Source organism: Aotus nancymaae, unplaced genomic scaffold (genome assembly GCF_030222135.1).
Source record: "Aotus nancymaae isolate 86718 unplaced genomic scaffold, 86718_ANA_hifiasm-v0.15.2.pri h1tg000041l, whole genome shotgun sequence".
NCBI classification, from domain to species: Eukaryota; Metazoa; Chordata; class Mammalia; order Primates; family Aotidae; genus Aotus; species Aotus nancymaae.
In genome coordinates, this window is record NW_026988455.1 from 6,070,117 (window position 1) to 6,091,835 (window position 21,719).

The following is a 21,719-nucleotide window of genomic DNA, read 5'->3' on the forward strand; positions in this document are numbered from 1 at the left end:
AACCTTTCCCCAAATAACAGTGTTATGTGGACTTTCCTAAAAAAAAAGAGCCCCAAAGTCCAAGCTTAGCTAACATATTTTAATGAAAGGTGGGGGGTGCAACTGTCTGTGATAACAGATTTTTAAAACAATTTTTTAGTTTAAAAGTTTTTCTACTATATCTTGATATTATGGAACAATTTCATGAAAACCTATTTATATATAACTTTTTTTTTAAAGACGAGGTTTCACCATGTTGGTCAGGCTGGTCTTGAACTCCTGACCTCAGGTGATCCACCTGCCTTGGCCTCCAAAGTGCTTGGATTACAGGCGTGAGACAGCACGCCTGGCTATATAACTTAAAAAAAAATCCCATGCTCGCTTTGGCAACACATACACTAAAATTGGAACGATACAGAGAAGATTAGTATGGCCCCTGCTCAAGGATGATACGCAAATTCGTGAAGCGTTCCATATTTTTAAAAAATCCCAAATAACCAGAGACTTAAATGACACATAATAAAGCAAATTTGATAATATGCAATAAAATATTTAAAAAATATTTTTAACCATAGTATAACCCCAAACACATCTTAAATCAGCAAGCAAGCAGCCAAAAGATAAAACATCCTGCGTCCCGTACTATTCACTCTATATTAACCATTTGATTTGAATTAAGGATCAACTCAACTTAGCAAAATAATTATTGGTATTATATTATTCTAGACTGTATTGAGGGAAGGTGTTCTCTTTCCAGGGTCCACAAGGGGGCGTAGTTTTAAGGACAAGAATTTCCCAGCACCATGCCCCCGCTCCCATCTCTCTCCATCCAGGAGATTTAATGGTTTATGTTTAAATTTCACGGGCTTGGGAAGAAACAAAAAGCCAATCACTCCAGTGGAAGTCCTAAGGAACTCCTTTCATTGGTCAGGGGTCTTAGAGAAGGCGGGGGTTCCTCCCAGGTTAAAAGTCCCCTTCTTCCACACCCCTTGGGACTCCATGTTTGGGTCCCCTTCCAGGAACACTCCCTTATTGGATCTTTCTCTCTCCTGGATTTCTCCTCTGGGGTCCTCTTCTACACTCTCTCGTGGAAGCCTGTCTTCCCCTGCTAAACTCCATCTCTCTCTCTATTCCCTTGCACTCAGTGTGGAAGCTGCTTTTCTCTCCCGGATTCCATCTTTCTGGATTCTCTCACTCAGTATGAGAGTTAGCTGTTTCTCTCTTTCTTTAAATAAAATCACTTTCTACAAACACTTTTGAGTCTGGCATTTACTGCGCACTGGGCCGTGGTCCCCTCTCTCAGTCTTAAAAGGGCAGGAGAACAAGAACCTGAAGAAACATCCTCTCAGGGGAGCTAAGGGCACCCTGAACCCCTGAACCCCAATATTACAGTATGTTGCTTCAGAGACAAAGCACCTTTTGTAGTATGTTTTATATAATGTAGGAGAAGAAAAATTAATCTCAAGCATGTTCTGTGTTGGGCACGATGATAACCATTTCCTGAATCTATAGGAGCAATTTCCTCTTTTTCCTTTTTTTCTTAAAAATAAATAAATAAATAAAAGAGATGGGGTCTTGCTATGTTGACCAGGCTGGTCTCAAACTCTTGGCCTCAAGAGATCCTTCTATCTTGGCCTCTCAAAGTGCTAGGATTGCAAGCATGAGCCACTGTGCCCAGCCTAATCACCCCTTTTAAATAAAGCATTTAAATCCATGTCTGTCATGCTATCCTGATTAGTTAGGAATAAAATGAGGTCCCATGCTTTGAGATAACTAAAAAGCTAAAATATATAATTTTTGCAAAATGTCAAACATTTGCTTTTCAAATGAATTAGAAATAACGTATGAACTATATGCTGTACTACAACTCAGAAAATGTTTCCTACTATAATTTTTGGTTAATATGCTCTCCTGGAACTTAGAAAAGAGGTGAAGAGATTTCTACAAACCTAAAGATAACAAATTACAATAGAAGCCTAAGTATCTTCTTTTCATGTCTGGTTCTGAATGATGGACAATTTTTAGAAAATGTGGTTCCTACCTCCCTTGCTCTTGGGAAGGATACAAACATTTTTGAAAGGATAGGAAATCATGAACTGTTGGTGTATTGTATCAAGGGAGCCCTTTAAAATATTTTCATATGGCACAAAATATGCTCTTATAAATAAACTGGAACAAAATATTTGGTGGAATTTCTTCTATTTTTTCAACTTTGACACAGTTGAATTTGCTCAGCTATGAAAGCTGAGCTAAGTGACCCCCAATACCCACATGTGCTAGGAAGTCAGGAGGTTAAAGCTCAGTGGGATGGGAGGAGGGGGGCAATCTCTCAGCATCCAGCTCTTTAGCACCAAGCAATGTTTAATTTGATAATTACAAATCTAACTTGTGGAGAGAATGGTTTTTTGTTCCAGATATATTTATTATAAGTGATTTGGAAGCTATCTCTTTGACTTACCTCCCCAAATGTTCCACTCTGTATTCATACAAAATGTATTATTTTGTTACTTAAGATCTGCTTGGCAGAAGTAAGAGACTGTAAAGTAAGTTTTTTTTTTTTTTTTTTTGCTGGTCTACAAATAACTATGATCATTGTGAACAGTAAAGACAGACTACTAGTAGCTGACTCTAAATTTAGAAATAACTCTTTTTAGGTCTAGGTAGGCATCTCAATTTCAGAAACTTAGTAAAAGTTACTAGCAAAATCACTTTTATTCTACTGTGGAAATTTTTGAAAAATATGCTAGATATGATAATAGAATGGTTAGTTGATTTCTGTAAAAAAAACAGTAAAGGGCTTTGAAGTCATAAGAGTGGTTAGAAAAATGAGGAGCTGTAAAATTATGAAGTAGCCAAAGCCAATTGGTTTGAAGCTAGAACTAAAGCTGAGTTCTAAGGTTGATGTTCTTTCTCACTGGGGGAAAGTATTTAATTGACCTTGGAAAGCCACAAGATAGTGCTAATTAGATTATTAATGCACAAATATTCAGACACCTGCACCTCACCCTTCTGAATGTTTTAGGATTTAGCTGCAACTTTGAAAAGTAACTGAACCAAACCAAGGCTGTAACTCTACAGGATCTTAGCATCCCAGAATTATGCTGACACTCTAATAGGAGAGATAACTTTTCAAACATTTCAGGAACTAGTAAAATAAACAGTGAACAAATAAGGCTATTTTCATAAAACAGATTTTTGCTGAGTACCTATTAAATACTATGTGCCAGGCTCTTTCAGACACAGAGATACAGATAAAGTTCTTGCTCTCATGGCATGTAGCTTCTAATACTGAATGGCATCTCACTGATGGGTAGTGGAAAAGTGTGGGGATACTTCCAGGAGGATGCATTAAGCAATGGAAAATCTTGAAATCCAGGTGTCAGAAAGATTTTGAGATGACTGCTAGGAAGCTATTGGGCCCTATGAACGGAGGACTAAGTAGAAGGGGAAAATAACTTTAGTTGCAACCACTTTTTTTCCCTCTCCTTCTTGATGAGCATTTTATGTAAATCTGGCATTCGGACCATAAAAATATGGTTATTCTTTGTTAGTAAACCAAGGAACAATTTAGGTGGCATTAATTTAGTGAGCTTATTACCAGGCTGTTACAGAAATCAATAAACATGTACCTTTTAACCATCCCCTGAGGTGGCTTGCTGCCACCATTAGTTGTTCTGTGAGACTGCTGAATTTAAAAAGATGTGGTGAACAGAAATACTTCCCTTGTACTATTAGAAATTGTGCCTTGCAACTTTTAGGACTTTCTCAAGTTGCCAAGTAATCGGTTCTCTCACTCTGCATTTATATGTATTTATACTTTATTAGATTTATAATTATTTTCTGCAATAAGTTACAAAGTTGTATCCTAAGCTTGTAAAGGTCTTTGCTGTTATGATACAGTCCAGTTTATCAGCCTGGACAAGGACAGGCTATTATTCTTACAGAATGTCCAGCCTTATCCAATGCCCCAATGGAATTATTCAAAATAATTTCGATTATTTACAAAATCAATTCACTCTCTGGTTTATGGTGACAGCAGTTTCATTCTCTGAGACACTAAAAAGTGGCCAGCAGTTTCGAGTAACTGAAGAGATTTGCTCCCTATTTCTTGGAGAGAGGCCTATCGTGGTCATTCTGTACTGGAATGGAAAAATGTGGTCTTTCCTTTTTTTTTTTCTTTCTGCGACTGGGTCCCGCTCTGTCATCCAGGCTGGAGTGCAGTAGTGCGATCCCGCTGACCGCAGCCTTCAGGCTTCTGGGCTCAAGTGATCCTCCCAACATTCTCCCCAGTAGCTGAGACTACAGGCATGCGCCACCACACTCGGCTAATTTTTTAAATTTTTTTGTAGAGATGGGGTCTCCCTATATTGCCCAGGCCAATCTTAAACTCCTTGGGCTTGAGATCTTCCTGCTTTGGCCTCCCAAAGTGTTAGGAGTAAAGGGGTCATGGCTAATTCTTTTCTTATTACTTTTTTTAAAAGAGGATCATCTGAGGCCAGGGATTTAAGACCAGTCTGGCAAACAAGGTGAAACCCTACTTTTTTTTAAATTACAAGAGTAATGTGTCCCTTATAGATAAATAAGTAAAATCACTCACAATTCCACCAATCACTGAGACTTATTGGTGTTTATTCATCCAGTCTTTTCTGCCTTTCTCCATAAATGACAGTTATAAAAAATGGGACCATATGGTATAGTGTCTTGTCTCCTCACCTCCTTAAATAACCTTCACATTGTTCCATGGTACTTACAGTATTTACTAATAATGACTCTAAACCTAAGAGGTATATAACTGACTTTATTCAGGGAATGGCAAGCAGGAGTAAATTATTTTCTTCTTGTTAACAGAGCACGCCCCTACCGCCACTCATCCCTATAGTCGTTCTCCAAATTCCTAAGTGACCCCCGACCAGCAAGGTTTCAGGGTCCCTGTGCTTAAAGGAGCAGGTCTGCCTCGGGTCACGGCCCTCCGCATCGTAGTAAGACCTCACTGCCCGCCACGGCCTTCCGGTCAGCCACACCTCGCTTCCCCCAGGACCTGGCCAGAGGTCCCGAGAAGGCACTCTACGGACCTAGGGGCCCCAGCCCACAAGACGCCGCGTCCTCCAGTCATCCCCTTTACACAGCAGAGCCCCAGTTCTGGGAAGCCGGGTCACCCTGATCCTCCCTTCCCCGTGACAGCTCGACCGCTGCGTCACCTTCCCTCACGAACCCTTTCAGCTTCACCCCACTCGAGCCTCACCCCACTCGGGGAGAGACCCAAGGCGGGGGGCCCAAGCCTCGGTGGCGGCCCAGCCTCGGTGCCGCGCGGCGCGGCGGCCGGACCGGAGCCGCGCCGTCCCCTAATGATGACGCGCTTCCTGCCCTCCCAGCGCTCGAGCTCGCCCTCGGCTCTTGTTCCGCGCCTGGAGCCAGCGGCGGCGGCGGCAGCGGCTGAGGCGGCTGCGGGAGCGGAGTGGTCGCCCAGCGCGCAGGGGGACGCGGGCTGCACTCCTGGGCAGGGACTCTGCAATGAGACAGTAAATGCATCCCCCGGTAAGGCGCACGGCTCACTCGGGTTTTCCTTCCTCCAGCTGCATGCACGTTGCATGAATTTCTCGTGTCTTTTCCCTCCCCTCTCCAGAAGGAAAATGTGGGTGTTTTTTTTCTCCCTTTTGGTTCTCGTGAGTGATGCCAATGCAGGAAAAACCCATAAAGCTCTCAGATTTGCTGGTCTAGGAGGGCTTCTTGCAGGAAAATAAAAATAAAATGAAATTAATGCACCTGTCTATTGCACATGTATGTTTCTCTGCACTGGACCCAGGCGCAGCGATTTGCAGACAGCCTCGCAGCCGGCGCCAGAGAGCGGATTCCTGGCCGTGGGCGGCCGGTCCCCTCTGGGGCTCTCGCTGGGTTTCCGGTAACTGGGCTTTGAAAAGCGGCCCCGCCTGCATAGTGTCCCCTCGACCCCGGCCGGGCCCCCGCGCCAGGCGAGTTGGCGCGGGCGGAGCGGCTTCATTCCAGCACTGGCCGCCCGGACTCCAGCGCCACTTTGCAAACAAGTCTCCCGCCGAGGCTCTGGGCTAAGACAGTCCGCCAGTGCGGAGCTCCTTTTCCAGTGCCGGACACTCAGACCTGCCGATCCCACGACTGCCCTTTACTTGGCAGTCTCGCCACGGGCGAACTGCTGGCCGCTGAGCGACGGGGGCAGTGCCGGGCCGAGAGCGGGGACAGGCTTTGCATCCAGTACGGCTGGTCTCACACATACTCAGCGGCTCCCTTTCCTTCCTTGGTCCCACGAGCTGAAATTTCGCGCCCATTGGGAGCTGAAGGGACCTGGAGACGGGCATTTCGGGAAACCTGAGGGGATCGAGGAGCGACTTTCGAGGGCGCCATATTTTCAGTGGGTCTTGGCTCTGGAGGGGAGGGGGCGAGCAGTCTCTGGGCCCCGGGGAGAGCGCCGCGCCCCCGCCGGAGAGGCCTGAGCGGTTGTCGCCGGGAAAGTTTGCGCGCCGAGGCAGGCGCGGAGGCGGCCGTGCAAGGCGCGCACGACTGCTGTCCCCGCAAGGGCGCGCGGGCTACAGCGCGTCGCCACGCCGGCCGGCGGGGTTTGGGGCCGAGAGCCGCCGTCACGGACCGCGTGCTCGGCTTGCCGCCTTCAGCTGTCCCGACTGGACCCGGCCTTGGGGCTCGGAGGCTCAGGGAACACGCCCCTCTTCCCCGCAGCCGCTCCCCTGGCGCTCCTCTGGAGCCGTGCGCTTGGCGGCGTCCCGGGGCTGGGCGCCGAGTGCAGAGCGTTCTCCCGGCGCCCGGGCTCGCCTGAGTGCTCCGCGGGGCGCGGGAGCTCACTCCCTGGGGTAGAGGAGGCGCCTTGGTTCGCGGATCGGAACCAGGGCCTGGCTGTGGTCGCCCCGAGGCCACCAACCAGCCTGAGCTTCCAGTCGCCTCCTTGGCTTTGGCGGCGACAGCAGTAGCGCCCGCGGCTGCGTGCTCTGCTCTGTCAGCTCCTGGAGGCGAGGAAAGGAGGGCCTTTCTAGAAGTTGGGGCTTCAGGTGACGCATAGGGAAACTTGGATTCTTGCTGTCCGTGAAGAGCTGGGACAACTTAGGCCAGAATTCCTGTGTCTTATAGTGAAAACTTCTGGGTATTTCCAGATCAGAGAGGAATGAGCCGAAGTGTTGGCGATATCAAAGATATAATTAAAGATGGGTAGGGATGATGTCCTGGAGAAGTGGACCCCAAAATACACATAAATTGCCCTGGTGCTGTAAGTACCGCTTACTTTTCCTTTTAATAGTACCTGGGTTTGTTGAGCTGTGGCATTGTCGGGTGCATGCTGACCTCCCTTCTCTAGAGCTTGGAGGTGGCGACCTCTCTGGAGTGAGGAGGAAGCGGGAGTGGGGAATCTACTTTTGAAACAGACTGCACCTCTGCTCTGTGAAGGGGCAGGGTAGGGGCGTATTTGCTGACCTACAGGCAGCCGAGTGCAGGAATGTGTTCTCCTTGGCGTGTTACTGAAGTGATGGCATAGTGTTGAGGTCTTGTCGGCACTTCGGGTCTTCGTCATTGAAGAGACTAGAAGCGACAAAAACCTCTGGGGTTGGGGGTTACGTGTGCAGAGGGAGGGAAGAGGCTCTCATGTGGGAGATGTGCCTGGAGATGTTAGGGATTAGGCAGCTCTTTCCCTCATTCATTTCAAGAAGTGCCTGCAAAACTATCTTCGATATGAACATCAGCCAAGATTTTGTCTACCTTGATTGCTTATTTGGGACCTCTGTGTGAAACCAGAGGATAAATGTGGGTGTGAGTGTGACAAGTGGCCTTGAGAGAAGAGAGATGCCTACACGAATGCCTTTTTTTTCCATTGAGCACTAGAATAGTGGAAAACACCCAGAGCCCAAGATAACATTTTTCCAAAATTAGCCTAGCTAGTTTAGAAGAGGAATCAGTTTAAATTTCCAGTTTTAGAGGGGAGTACCTTAATCACAGAAATAGGTCTCTTCAAATTGGGGAAGCCACTGGTTTCTTTCTGCCTTTGTACCCATTCAAGTTATCAGGGAGATTCCAAAGAGTATTAGAGAGTCTCCCTTTTTGGCATTGATGTGGGGCTTCTACCTCCAAAGAGAAAGTGAACTTTTTAAAAACTTGACCCTTTTGAATGAGTTACTGGGGATATTCTGTACAGGTATAGGCTGTATATGTGTTTTGAACTCATACCTACTGCTGACTCATTCAGGTTTTGCAAACACTGTTCCCTAGAGTATTTTTAAGTGAAGTTACGGTTTAGGAAGAGGTGGGTATGGTATTTTCTAGTCAGTTTCTTTTTTCTATCTCAAAATTAATCTGATTTTCCCCTCCTTCACCCCTCACTCTCAGAACATCATTAGTTCCTTAGAGCTGTAAAGGACGGTGGTGCACAATATGTTTTTACCAACTATGCTCAGAAAAAACCCTATGTATCTAAATATGTATTTATGCATTTTAGCATTATGTTTTTTAACTACATATATACCACATATATTTTATGCATATGTTAAACTTTATATAATAAAAATTAGAGAAGCTTTATTGCAAACCCTCCAATCTTTATTCCCAAGTTTACTACCTTAATTTTTGTCAATTTTTTTATGCCTCTCTCAACAAATTGTTATAAATTGTGCTTTGTTGCCTCTTGCCTGATTCTTTTTTTTTTTGAGATGGAGTCTTGCTCTGTCACCTCAGCCTTCCAAGTAGCTGGAATTACAGGCACGCACCACCACACCCAGCTAATTTTCATATTTTTAGTAGAGATGGGGTTTCACCAGGTTGGCCAGGCTGATCTTGAATTCCTGACCTCAGATGATCCACCCATCTGGGCCTCCCAGGGTACTGGGATTATAGGCATGAGCCACCGCACCTGGCCACCCTTATTCTTATTATCATAACTTCATGGCTTGACCAAAGTTTTGCATTTTTTTTTCCCTTTTAAGATTTTGTGGCCGGGCGCAGTGGCTCATGCCTGCAATCCCAGCACTTTGGGAGGCCGAGGTGGGCGGATCACGAGGTCAGGAGATCGAGACCATCCTGGCCAATATGGTGAAACCCCATCACTAGTAAAATACAAAAAATTAGCCGGGCTTGGTGGCACACACCTATAGTCCGAGCTACTCAGGAGGATGAGGCAGGAGAATCGCTTGAACCTAGGAGGCAGAGGTTGTAGTGAGCTGAGATCGCCCACTGCACTCCAGCCTGAGTAACACCATCTTCGTTTCTATGAAAAGTATTAAAAAAAAAAAAAAAGAAAAAGATTTGGTAACTTCAAAAGGTTATAAAACGAGTATGTGTTTTGGAAAGTTGCTTGTCTCTTTACCAATCTGTGTAGTGGTATCGTGATGCGTGTGTGGCATGTCCAGACTCTTAAGACAGTGTCTGCAACTTGTGATCTGTGACATTATTGCTTCAGAACTTTTAACTCATAATGTTTTTTTGGTGATTTTGAGTGGCTGTTGGCCAGTACAGGAAGTACTGAAAAAGAGTTAAATAATTTAGTTATTTTTATTAGGTAGAAAAATTTTAAAGACAAGAAGGAAAACATAATAAGCAGGGCCAGAATTATAGCCTAACATACCCACCTGTGCCTTTTTATTACAGACTTTCCCCAGAACTTTTTAATCGTATCACTTTTATATACAATAAGGAGACTAGTTAAAACATAAGCCAAACATACCTATTACAAATAATAGGGATAAATGGTGGGTATGACCAGATGTTTTGCCTAAAGTTCAAAGAGTTAAGGAATCTGAACGCAGTCAGGTTTCCCCTGCAGGGCCCACACCCGCTCCTCAATAAGCTGGAGAAAGGCAAAGAAGTCAGGGTGGAGGAGGGGGAGATGGCGTGCTTAAGGGAGGCCGCTCTTGTGTATTGACCACCCTGGCAATCTTTGGCTCAGTGGCAGGTGCCATTTGAATGACAGCTGGTGGACAAAGCTGGGTACAAAATGCTTTAGTTGTGAGCGTCTTTATTTATGTGTCGCCCAGAGCTATGAATTGGGACTGGGCTCATTTGCCACCCATTTCACAGTGGAGTTTCAGAGACAGTGCCAAGAACATGGTTTTGTTTTTTCTCTTAACCGACAATTTAATTTCAGCCAAACTGATGCTGTTCTGAAAATGTAGAACAAGGAATGAACATTAGTAATTTACTTTTTACTCTTTTAGCTGCAATTTTAACAAACATAATTCCCTACCTCTGTTACTCACTTGTTCAGTGAATGTTTTTGAGGGCTTAGCATGCACTTTATGCTGAGAAGATATCCCCTGCCCTCACAATGCCCACACATTGTGTTCCTGGGAGGTGATACTCTTTTGTACTTTGTGTAGCCAGGGCGGGTAGATGAGTATATGATGAAACAGTAATACTGAAATACAACACTATAGATAAAGATGAGAAAAGGATGTGACCAGGCAATTCCCAGAAGAAGGGATGCAAATTACTGCATCTCTTCTCAACCTCCCTAGTGGCCAGAGAAATACAATTTAAAAATAGATATTATTTCCTGTCCATACGATTGATACATCTTTTAAAAGGTTGGTGATACTCTCGGTTAGATGGGGGGCAGAGTGGGAATTCTCAGACTCTATTGGTGCAAGTGTGAATTGTTACAACCCTTGGGAAAAGCAGATGGTTTCTGTGGAAGTTTGGAGCACCCGGGTGCCATGTAACCCAGCAATCCTACACTTGCAACTTGTTTTACAGAAAGAAAAACATTGGCATGTAAGGGTCTGTGGGTAAGGATGTTTGTTGTAGGATTTTTTGTAGTAAATAAATTAGAAGCAACAAATGTTGATTAGTAAAATGAATAAAATAAGGTACATACGTTGTATGGATTATTTTGTGAGGGTTGTGCATGACATATTAAAAATATATAAAATAAAAGCTAGTTGCAGTGTATCATGTGTTGTATGACTGTATTTCTGATTTTAAAAAAGAAGCCCTATGTGTATGACCTTGGAGAAAGATGTGTAAGGACACCCAAAACTTAAGATTGTTTAAGATTAGCAGTGAGGAGGGGGAGGTAATTAACTTTCTCCATATACACTTCAGTTGGTTGACTTGTTCAAACATGCAGCCTTTTCTATATGAAAACAAGTTAAAAAAATATTTGGTTAATGGATAAGAAACTCACCAGCAACCATTTAGAAAAAAAGGCTGGGAAATATCACGCTTACTTTCTCTGTTGCTTCTTCCTATAGCAATCTCTTATCTCTTTGGAAATTTTCAATTAATTGTTTTCTAAAATCCTGTGATTTCTCAGCTTTAAGAGTATACCTTCAGTGTAAAGGATAGCTTCAGAAAAAGCTGTTTCCCTCTGCCCCTAGGAGGTGGTGAAGGTAAGACCTCAGGAAAGCTCTTACAAGCGTTCCTTTATCTTAACTTTCTCTGATCCCATTTTGAGGGAGGACCAATAATGGCCCCTGCAGGGAGAGCTACTGGCCAATTGAGAAGCCTTTTTTGAAAAAAAATTTTTAAACAGGGTCTAGCTAGCTGGAGTGCAGTGGCATGATCTCAGCTCACTGCAACCCCAACCTCCTGGGTTCAAGTGATTCTTATGCCTCAGCCTCCTGAGTAGCTGGGATTATAGGCTTGTGCCACCACTCCCAGCTAATTTTTGTATCTTTAGTAGAGATGGAGTTTCACCACGTTGGCCAGGCCTGTCTGGAACTCCTGGCTCAGGCAATCCGCCTGCTTTGGCCTCCCTAAGTGCTGGAATTACAGGCTTGAGCCACGGTGCCTGGCCTGAGTTTTTCTATTTGAGGTCCAGAGAGGACTAGGCTGGTGTTTCAACCCAGGTCTCTCTCTTTCCATACGATCCCTGGCGTAGCTGGCTGTTCCACCTTTACCATTTTCAACCAAGCTTCTTAATGTGATTTTTGAAATCTTGATAGAATTGATGAGTTTTTGCCAGTTGCAGCTAAAACCAATCTTTCAAAAGCATTTGACATTTTGTTTTTTATCTGAATAATATTTTTAGAGACAGGGTCTCTCTGATGCCCAAGCTTGAGTGCAGTTGTACAATCACACCTCACTACAACCTCAAACTCTTGCCTTAGCCTCTTGTTAAGCTGGGACTACAGGAGCTTGCCACCATACCTGGCTAAATTGTATTTTATATATTGCCCAGAGTGGTCTGAAACTCCTGACCTTAAACGATCCTCCCACCTTGACCTCCCAAAACATTGGGATTATAGGTGTGAGCCACCACACCCCGCTCTACACCAAAAAAAGCACATACTGTGTGATTCTGTGGATCCTGATGGGAGATCTGGAATCTTAACCAACTGGAAGCCAGGGCTGCACAATTTGAAAACCATGCTTGAGATTACATCACTGGTTTCCAAACTAAAATGCACAGGAATCACCTGCAGGTCTTGTTAAACCCCAGATTATTGGGCCTGAGTTTCAAATTCTGTGGGTCCTTGGTGTGGTTTGATTTGCATTTTTAAGAAGTTTCCCGAAGAGGCTGATCTTGTGGGTCAGCCAGAGAGGGCTGGGCTGGTGTTTGAACCCAGATCTCTTTCCATACAATCCCTGGCTTCGCTGGCTATTCTGCCTCTGCCATTTTCAACCCACACCTTTAATGTGATTTTTGAAATCTTGATAGAACTGATAAGTTCTGTGGAGAACCACCAGTTTAGAGGAAATAGCTGCCTCTCTTCCATGGGTCTTGTGCTCCTTTCCAGCCAGCCGTGCTATGGATGTGATATGGTTTGGCTTTGTCCCCACCCAGAATCTCATCTTGAATTGTAGTTGCCATAATCCCCATGTGTGTGGGTGGGAAGGACCTGGTGGGAGGTAATTGAACCATGGGGGTGGTTACACCCATGCTGTTCTCATAGTAGTGAGTGAGATCTCACAAGACCTGATGGTTCCATAAGGGGCTTTTCCCCCTTTGCTTGGCACTTCTCTCTCCTGCTGTCATGTGAAGAAGGATGTGTTTGCTTCCCTTTCCATCATGATTGTAAGTTTTGTGATCCGCCCCCGCGCCCCAGTCATGCTGAACTGTGAATCAGTTAAAACCTGTTTCCTTTACAAATTACCCAGTCTCGGGTATGTCCTTTTAGCAACATGAGAATGGACTAATAGAGTAAATTGGTACCACAGAGTGGGGTGCTGCTATAAAGACACCCAAATATGTGGAAATGACATTAGAACAGTTTGGAGGGCTCAGAAGAAGACAGGAAGATACAGGAAAGTTTGGAACTTCCCAGAGACTTTTTGAATGGTTTTGACCAAAATGCTAATAGTGATATGGACAATACATTCCAGGCCAAAGTGGTCTCAGATGGAGATGAGGAACTTCTTGGTAACTAGAGCTACGGCGACAGTATTTTTGCTACTGGTGGCTTTTTGCCCCTGCTCTAGAGATCTACGGAACTTTGAATTTGAGAGAGATGATTTAGGGCATTTGGCAGAAGACATTTCTGAGCAGCAGAGCATTTAGGAGGTGACAGAGCATAAAAGTTTAGAAAATTTGCAGCGTGATGATACAGTAGAAAAGAAAAACCCATTTTCTGGGGAGAAATTCAAGCCAGTTTCAGAAATTTGTGTAAGTAAGGAGCAGCCAAATGCTAATCACCAAGATAAGGGGGGAAATGTCTGCAGGGCATGTCAGAGACCTTTGCTGCAGCCCCATCCACCTAGGGCCCAGAGTCCTAAGAGGGAAAAATGGTTTCGTGGGCTGGGTCCAGGGCCCCCCTGCTATGTGAAGCCTTGGGACTTGGTGTCCTGCATCCCAGCCACTCCAGCAGTGGATAAAAAGGGCCAAAGTACAACTCAGGCCATTGCTTCATAGGCTGCAAGACCCAAACCTTGGCAACTTCCATGTGATGTTGGTCATGCAGGTGTGCAGAAGAATCGAGGTTTGGGAACCTCTGCCTACATTTCAGAGGATGTAATAAAATGCCTGGATGAATTTTGCTGCAGGGGTGGAGCCCTGATGGAAAACCTCTGCTAGAGCAGTGCAAAAGGAAAATGTTGGATTGAAACCCCCCCCAACAGAGTCCCATTTGGAACGAGTGTAGTTAGCCAATGCCTGTACTCTCTTTGTATCTAGGAAGTAACAGACTTGCTTTTGATTTCACAGGCTCATAGGCTCAAGGGACTTGCCTTGTCTCAGATGAGACTTTGGACTTGGACTTTTGGGTTAATACTGAAATGAACTAAGACTTTGGAGGACTGTTGGAAAGGCATGATGGTGTTCTGAAATGTGAGGACGTGAGATTTGGGAGGGGTCAGGGGTGGAATGTTATGGTTTGGCTGTGTCCCCACGCAAAAATCTCATCTTGAATTGTGGTTCCCATAATCCCCTTGTGTTGTGGGAGGCACCAGTGGGAGGTAATTGAATCATGGGGGTGGTTACCCCCATGCTGTTCTTGTGATAGTGAGATCTCACGAGATCTGATGATTTTATGAGGGGCTTTTCCCCTTTGCTTGGCACTTCTCTCTCCTGATGCCATGTGAAGAAGGACATGTTTGCTTCCCCTTACACCATTATTTTAAGTTTTCTGAGACCTCCCCAGCCATGCTGAACTGTGACTCAGTTAAACCTGTTTCCTTTATAAATTAGACAGTCTCAGGTATGTCCTTATAGCAATGTGAGAATGGACTAATACACGTGAAAGTTAAAATCTCAGCCAAGGCACATTTAACACAATTCTGCCAATTTCCCCAAGCTGGGCGAAATAAATATTTGAGTCATATTACTTAATTTTCTGAATTTGTTGTAGGTATTTGGGGATTTAATGATGTTTTATAGATAGATGTATGTTTCATCAGCAGTGAAAGTGAGAATTCATGGGTATCATTCTAAATAGTCAATAGTGAATTCTCTTGGGAAAAAGGGATTCTTATTCCTGTTTTTTCCCATCATACATGCATATTCAAGATTTGATGTCATTGATTTCTTGTAATAAAAAGTTGGCTACATGTGAAGGGTATTGAGAATAATATGGTGACCAGATTATAAATATGGCATAAATTGTGTCATAATCTGATCATTCGTGCACGTTTTGGAGGAAATTGAGTGCAGTAGCCATTAATTTCAACAAATGTTTATTGCAGTGTCAGCAAAGGGGTTATGTTTTCAGGTTTTTTTTTTTGGTAGGATCTCACTCTGTCATCCAGGCTGGAGTGCAGTGGTGTAATCTTGGCTCACTGCAGCCTCTGCTTCCTGGGTTCAAGTGATTGTCCTGCCTCAGCAACCCAAATAGCTGGGGTTACAGCCCTATGCCACCATGCCCGGCTAATTTTTGTATTTTTAGCAGAGACAGGATTTCACCATGTTCCCCATGCTGTTCTCCAACTCCTGAGCTCAAGTGATCTGCTTGCCTCGGCCTCCCAAAAGGGTTATGTTTCTAATGATGCTTATCAGCGACACATAAGTGTTTGGCTGTCCTCTGGGACCCTCGCTTGTCTGGATGTCCTTGAGAGATGTGGATGACTCAAAGCTCAAGCAGAGTATTCCCTAAAAGGCTTTCCTTCTTGCTGATCTCCTAGTTCTAAAATTTCTTAGCAGGTGAACATTTATTCTGTTTTCAACCACTTAGTTTTAATTTGTTTTGTTTATTTTTAGAGACAAGGCCTTGCTCTGTCACCCAGACTGGAGTGCTAGCCACTTAGTTTTACAGCCTTGAATATTTTTCTGCTGAATTCCTATGTTGGCTCTAAGCAAAGCAAAATTGGCAATGATAGTGGAGTGCAGAAAACAAAGAGACCTGGAAGGGAAATTGTCATGAAGGAGGTCATGTTTAAGTGGGGGTTTGCAGGATGAGGTTCTTTTGCAGTGTTCCTCGACCTGGCTGCACGTTGGTATCACCTGGCGATTCTGATGTAGTTGGTTTGGGATGGGATCTGGGCATTGGTGGGTAAGTTCTCCAGGTGATTCTAATGTGCAGCCAGGGTAGAGGACCACCATCTACAGTGTTCTGGGTCACCTTGCCTCATTCTTTGGAGATTTTAGCATCTGGCCTGCAGTCCCTCCTCCCACCAACATTTTTGGTGACTTGAACATCTATATAGGTTGTCCACCCAGTTCCCAACCTCTCAGTCCCTTGACCAGCTCCCTTTTAGTTATCTTTTTCTCTACCCCGCTTCAGCCACTGCTCGCACGGTTATCTCTAGAGCACTGATTCTCAGTGATTTTTGCAACAAGGAGGATATTTGGCAATGTCTACAGACTTTTTTGACTGCCACAACTTTGGAGGAAGAAGAGATGCTGTTGACATCTAGTGAGGCTGCTGAACATCCTGCAGTGCACAGGACAGACCCACATAAGGAATTATGCTGTCTGAAATGTCAGTAGTTCCAGGGTTGAGAAACATTGCTCTAGCGTCTGAAGTTTTTTTTAGCTCCAAGCCACAGGAGAAATATATCTATGTGATGACCCAAGACAAACAAAAGTTTCACAAAATAGTATTTACTCTTAGTGGGTATAATACAGTTTGAAACTTATTGTTTCATTAAAAAAATAAGATGCTGGTTGTAACCCACTACATTGATTTCACTACCCACTAAACTTGCACCCCATCATTTGAAAAATATGGTTGTAGACCTTATCAATACTGATAACTGCACCTCCACCAAAATCTTGCCAAGCTCACCAGTCTGACCCTCCCCTTTTCTCTTTCATCTTACTGGCTCTAGTACTCGGTTCTACCTAGCTTTCACCCTACAAGGGCTTCTGACTTGGTGACTGTTTTTTTTTTCATTGTCCCTTACCCCTTCCTTGTCCTTCTTACCCAGCTGAGGTTCTTGTGTATACCCTCAACTCTCTTGACTTTTACCTCCTTTGTCTTACTGTCCTGGGAAAACCCCATCCTTGGTTAAGCCCACCCTCTGCTGACCCTCTGTCAGCTGCAGGCTCGTGGTCCTGGCTGGAGAAAACACATATCCTTCTGTATCATCTTGCTTTTAATTTATAACCACAAACTTCAGGTTTACTATGTTTCTAGACCCACATCACTCTCTGCTGATGACCTGGCTTATTTCACTGAGAGAAGAAGCAGTTAGAAGAATCATCTTCCTATACTAAACCTACTAACCTACCAGCACCTGTAATCACATGTGGATAAGATCTTGTCCTCTCTTGGCTTTCATTCCTGCAGCTATCTCCTTTCCCTTTTGCATCTTCAGTTTCCCACTCTGATGGATAGCCCTCATCAGAAACATGCAGTAGTACTTCTCATCTAAAGGGAGAAGAAAACAGCAGCAACAAAACACTCTTGAGCCTATGTCCTAGTCTGCTGGTCTTCCGTTCCTCTATACTCCCTTCATAGTAAAAATATTTGAAAGAACTGTCATACTCGCTGACACCATTTCCTCCTCTCTCATTCTTTCTTGAACTCACTCCAATCTGGCTTTTGCCAATTTTTGTTTTTTGTTTTTCCATGTTTCCCAGGCTGGTCTTGAACTTCTGGGTTCAAGTGATCTTCCTGCCGTGGCCTCGCAAAGCATTGGGATTACAGGCATGAGCCACTGTGCCCCTCCCAGAACCATACTTCTTAAGGCAGCGGCAATATCCATGTGGTGAAATCCAGTGGCTAACTCTTCAGTTGTCATCTTCTACAGGCTTTCTTCAGCATTTGGCTAGGTCATTGTTTTCTCTTTGGAACCCTTCCACTGGCTTCCGTATCACAACCTGGTTCCTCTACTCCCTGGCTTCTCCAGCTCCAGCCTTGTTGCTGGATGTTTCTTCCTGGCTGAACGTTGGGGGCGCTCTCTCACCTTTCCCTTCAATTTAGGAATCTGCTCCAGTATCACCTCTTACGAGGTCACGCTGGCATCCTCCAGCCCCTATTCTCAAGCTTCTTCCTTGTTTTCCTGTCATTTATTATTTCCTGTTATTGCATACAGGACTCACTTATCATCTGTCTCAATGCATTTAGAACATAAGCTCCAGAAGAGAAATCATATCTCTGCTACTGTATCCCCAAGCATCTAGAAGAATGCCTGGCACATGATAGATACAGGACAAAAAATTCTTAATGAATAATTGATGAAAGAAACTTGCTGGTTAGAGGTTAGCCTTGGATGAGGAAAAAAGTATTTTCCAGGCTTGAGCTAAGGAAGAGCATAATGTTGAAGTGGAAAAGCAGTGTCTCACATGGTGCCGTATGTTTAGGTCATGTGTCGAGAGTTAGGGGTTCAAGTACTGAATGAAGGAAGCACATCCTTGTTAAATACTTGTTGAGTGATAGAAGGCACCTGCGGAGACAGCTGGATGGAGACAAATGCTTGCAGTTCTCATCTTTATCTCTGAAGGGGGCACTTAAGCAGTCTATTTAGCAACTTTTGTCACTGGGTTGAAGACGATAAATGGACTTGTCTGAAGTGTTTCTCATTGACCTTAATGTTCTGGCGACTTGTTTTGGTGAATCACTCATCCCCAGAGTCCACTTCATCACATCCAGAGATGTCGTCTTCTTCTCCTAAGGATTTGAGCTCACTGGGGAGTTCACTGGGCCTTCTGCACTGCTTTCAGACGGGTTAAAAGAACCCCAAAGCATCCTCCTCCTGTGTTTAAATGAAACTTCCTCTCTTTTCTTCAGTTTGCATTACTCCAATATGGTCCATTTAATTACTTGGCACCACCGAGGTCCTAGTTTCATGTAAGCGAGGCTATTTCCCAAGTGTAGCCTGAGGTCATGCATGGCGGATTTTCCAAGGGGAGCATGGATTATTCCTGGGTTTGAGAGATTACATGGAGAGTACTTTAAGAGGCTTAATTTTCTCCTTGAAGGGCTCTCTACTGGACTCAACACCTGTCACTCTTAGGCTCTCCCTGATGGGGTTAAAGGAGCTTGTCCTATTGATAAGACATCAGCCAAGGGCTGCCTGAGATGCAGCCACAAAGCTGTTAGGTTTAGTACTCCTGAGAAGACAGGGCAGATGTCTGTGTGGGACATCTCAGTGACTCGAGAGAAGTTTACTTTTATTATCAGTGTTGTATTTTAAAGAAAGGGTGGTCTGAATGGTTGTAGGTGGGTGTCTCCCTTTGACAGGGAAAGAACTGAGGCTCAGAAGGGTGTGACGCTTGATAAAGCTGGCACTAGAACCCCGCTTCCTCTTTTTCTTGGGATGTGCTGTGGCAACCTGTCTGTAATTCAGGGTTGTGGTTCCCAGCCCTGGGTGTGCATCAGAATCTCTAGGGAAGCTTATTAAAACTGCTAGTTCCTAAACCCCACCCGACTCACTGAACTGAATTGGGAGCTCTGGGGAGGACCCTAGGAAGGTTGCCTAAGAAAGATGTGTAGGGGGTCAAGGCAGCCAGGGGACTGGGAACAGGCACCCTGCAGGTTAGATGCCTGCTGGCCACACATGCTGGACAGACTGGACTCCTTTCTGAGACATGACACCCATCTCAACTGACTGGGTCACAGTTTGCTCCTCATTCTCCTGCACCGCTTCTGGTTACCAAGACAGACCCTGTAGGGTTCTAGTTAAAATGCACATAGAAAGGGTTTTTTATTTTCTTTGGGGAAATTTAATTTTCTGGCATTTTCCCAATGTGTTTTGTCCTACTTAGTTGAGAATGAAAGCTGCATTCAGTGTGAGGAAATCACCTCCCTGAGGGTTTTTATGAATCCTCTTGATGAGGGTCCCTAGGTGAGTGCTGAGCTGGCTCTGGGGTGGGGTTTGGGTTTAACCAGCTCTGGAGGAAGCTGATGGGGAATGAGAAGCTGCTTTTGAGTGCTGCTCTGACGGAAGGCACAGAGGGTACAAGCTGGCTGTGTGGGGATGGATTTTGACAGTTACAAAGGATGGTTAATTGTTGACTGGTTTGTGCTGGTGAACTTATCACATGTTTGAGTACCCTGATCTTGTGACAGTTGCTGTAGGCCGGAGCCGGCCCAGCAAAGCCTGCAGCAGTGCCTTGTCCCACTGAGCTGGCTCTTTGATGAACCTCAGAAGTTGTTTAGATGGAGCTTTATGAACGTGCCTGGCGAAGGGCCTAGAGCGAGCCCTGGGGAATCCGAGAAGCATCAGGTGGCCATATCCCTAACCATAGGGACAGGAGAAGGGCATTTTTCTCTTGAATTGGATGCTGACAGATTGTATTAGTTTTCTAGAGCTGCTGTAACAAAGTTCCACAGACTGGGTGGCTGGGATCATAGAAATGTATCCGTTCTGGAAGCTGGAAGTCTAAAAGCAAGGGTCGATTCCTTCTGAGGACTGTGAGGGGGACCTTTTCCATGCCTCTCTGTGTTTCTTGTAGAGGGGCATCTTCTCCCTGTCTCTTCATTGCCATCCCTCTGATGCAGGGCAGACGAGCCCCAAAGTGGGGCTTTGCCCAGGAAAGAATTCAAGGGCCAGCTAGAGGTAAAGGAAAACAGCTTTGCTGAAGCAGCAGTGTTACAGCTCTGGCAGTGTCACAGCTCCCTGCTCACTCCTACAGAGCAGGGCTGCCCCACAGGCAGTGTGCTGACGGTAGCAGCCCAGGGCAGTTTTGCAGTCATATTTTTACCCACTTTTTTTTTCAGATGGAGCTTTGCTCTTGTTGCTCAGGCTGGAGTGCAATGGCTTGATCCTAGCTCACTGCAACCTCTGCCTCCCAGGTTCAAGCGATTCTCCTGCCTTAGCCTCCTACAGGCATGCACCATCATGCCCTGCTAATTTTGTATTTTTAGTAGAGATGGGGTTTCTCCATGTTGGTCAGGCTGCTCTCGAACTGCTGACCTAAGGTGATTCACCCTGCTTGGCCTCTCAAAGTGCTGGGATTACAGGCGTGAGCTACTGCGCCCAGCCTTATACCCACTTTTAATAAAATGCAGATTAAGGAGTGATTTATGTGGAAGTTTCTAGGGAAGGGGTAGTAACTTTTGGGTCATTAGATCATTGCCATGGAAAGGATGGTAACTCCTGGGTGTTGTCATGGCAATGGTAAATTGACATGGCATATTGGTGGGTATGTCTGACTGAAAGCTGGTTTCACGCTGGCCCTGTCTTAGCTAGTCCTCAGTCTGGTCTGATGTCTAAGCCCCACCTCCTGCCTCACCTCTATCCTGGTGTGTCTGTTTCTGTGTTCACATTTCCACTTTTTATAAGGACAACAGTCATATTGGATTAAGGGTACCCTAATGATCTCATTTCCACTTGATTATCTCTGTAAAGACCTTATCTCCAAATAAGGTCCCATTCTGAGGTTCTAGGGGATTGGACTTTAACATATTTTTTGGGATGGAGGGGGCACAGTTAAACCCGTAACACAAATTGTCAGACTAATTTCTGTCTCAGAATCTGCATCTGTCTTAGAATGCTTGTTAGTGAAGTTACCTTTATTGGCTAAGGGACCCTAATTGTGAAATTCCCTTCAGTAAAGTCAACAGAACCAGCAGGTGCAGAATTTCAAAGTTCCCTCAATTGTGGAATTCTGCACCTGCTGGTTTTGTTGGCTTTACATTTTATTAAGGTCTTGCACATTGATTACCATCATAATCCTGTGAGGCAGGTATTATTATTACTACTTTGAGGAAGCTAAGATGTAGCAAGGTTTATACACTAAATAGTAGGTAAGTGTGACAGAAGCTCAGCTCTCAGCAACATAGGTTTCTCCCACAATACCAGTGAGTCTCAAACCTTGATATACATAAGAATCTCCTAGGCAACTCATTAAAAATACAGATTTGGGAGGCCTTATGGAATACTTGAGAATCAGAAGCTCAGGTTGCAATCACGAAATATGTATTTTTATTGTTACTCTGGAGATTTCAATGCATTCAAAGATA

The 21,719-nt window shown here is 44.7% G+C and overlaps 1 protein-coding gene and 1 non-coding gene across 7 annotated transcripts in view; both read left to right on the plus strand.

Annotated features, from left to right (window-relative positions):
* Positions 1-353: 353 nt before the first annotated feature.
* Positions 354-460, plus strand: LOC135268765 (U6 spliceosomal RNA). The gene has a single exon (XR_010337118.1). It is a non-coding gene; the product is annotated as a U6 spliceosomal RNA (small nuclear RNA).
* Positions 461-5,433: 4,973 nt separating this feature from the next.
* TLN2 (talin 2) overlaps positions 5,434-21,719 on the plus strand; it is a 464,397-nt gene continuing 448,111 nt past the window's right edge. For 3 of the 6 annotated variants that reach the window (XM_012443139.2, XM_012443144.2, XM_064361373.1), the window contains exon 1: positions 5,434-5,514. The gene's annotated coding sequence lies outside the window, so the exon portion shown is untranslated. Of the gene's footprint in view, positions 5,515-7,024; positions 7,226-21,719 lie in introns of those variants that run through there. The other 3 variants (XM_012443140.3, XM_064361372.1, XM_064361371.1) reach the window with 2 other exon arrangements.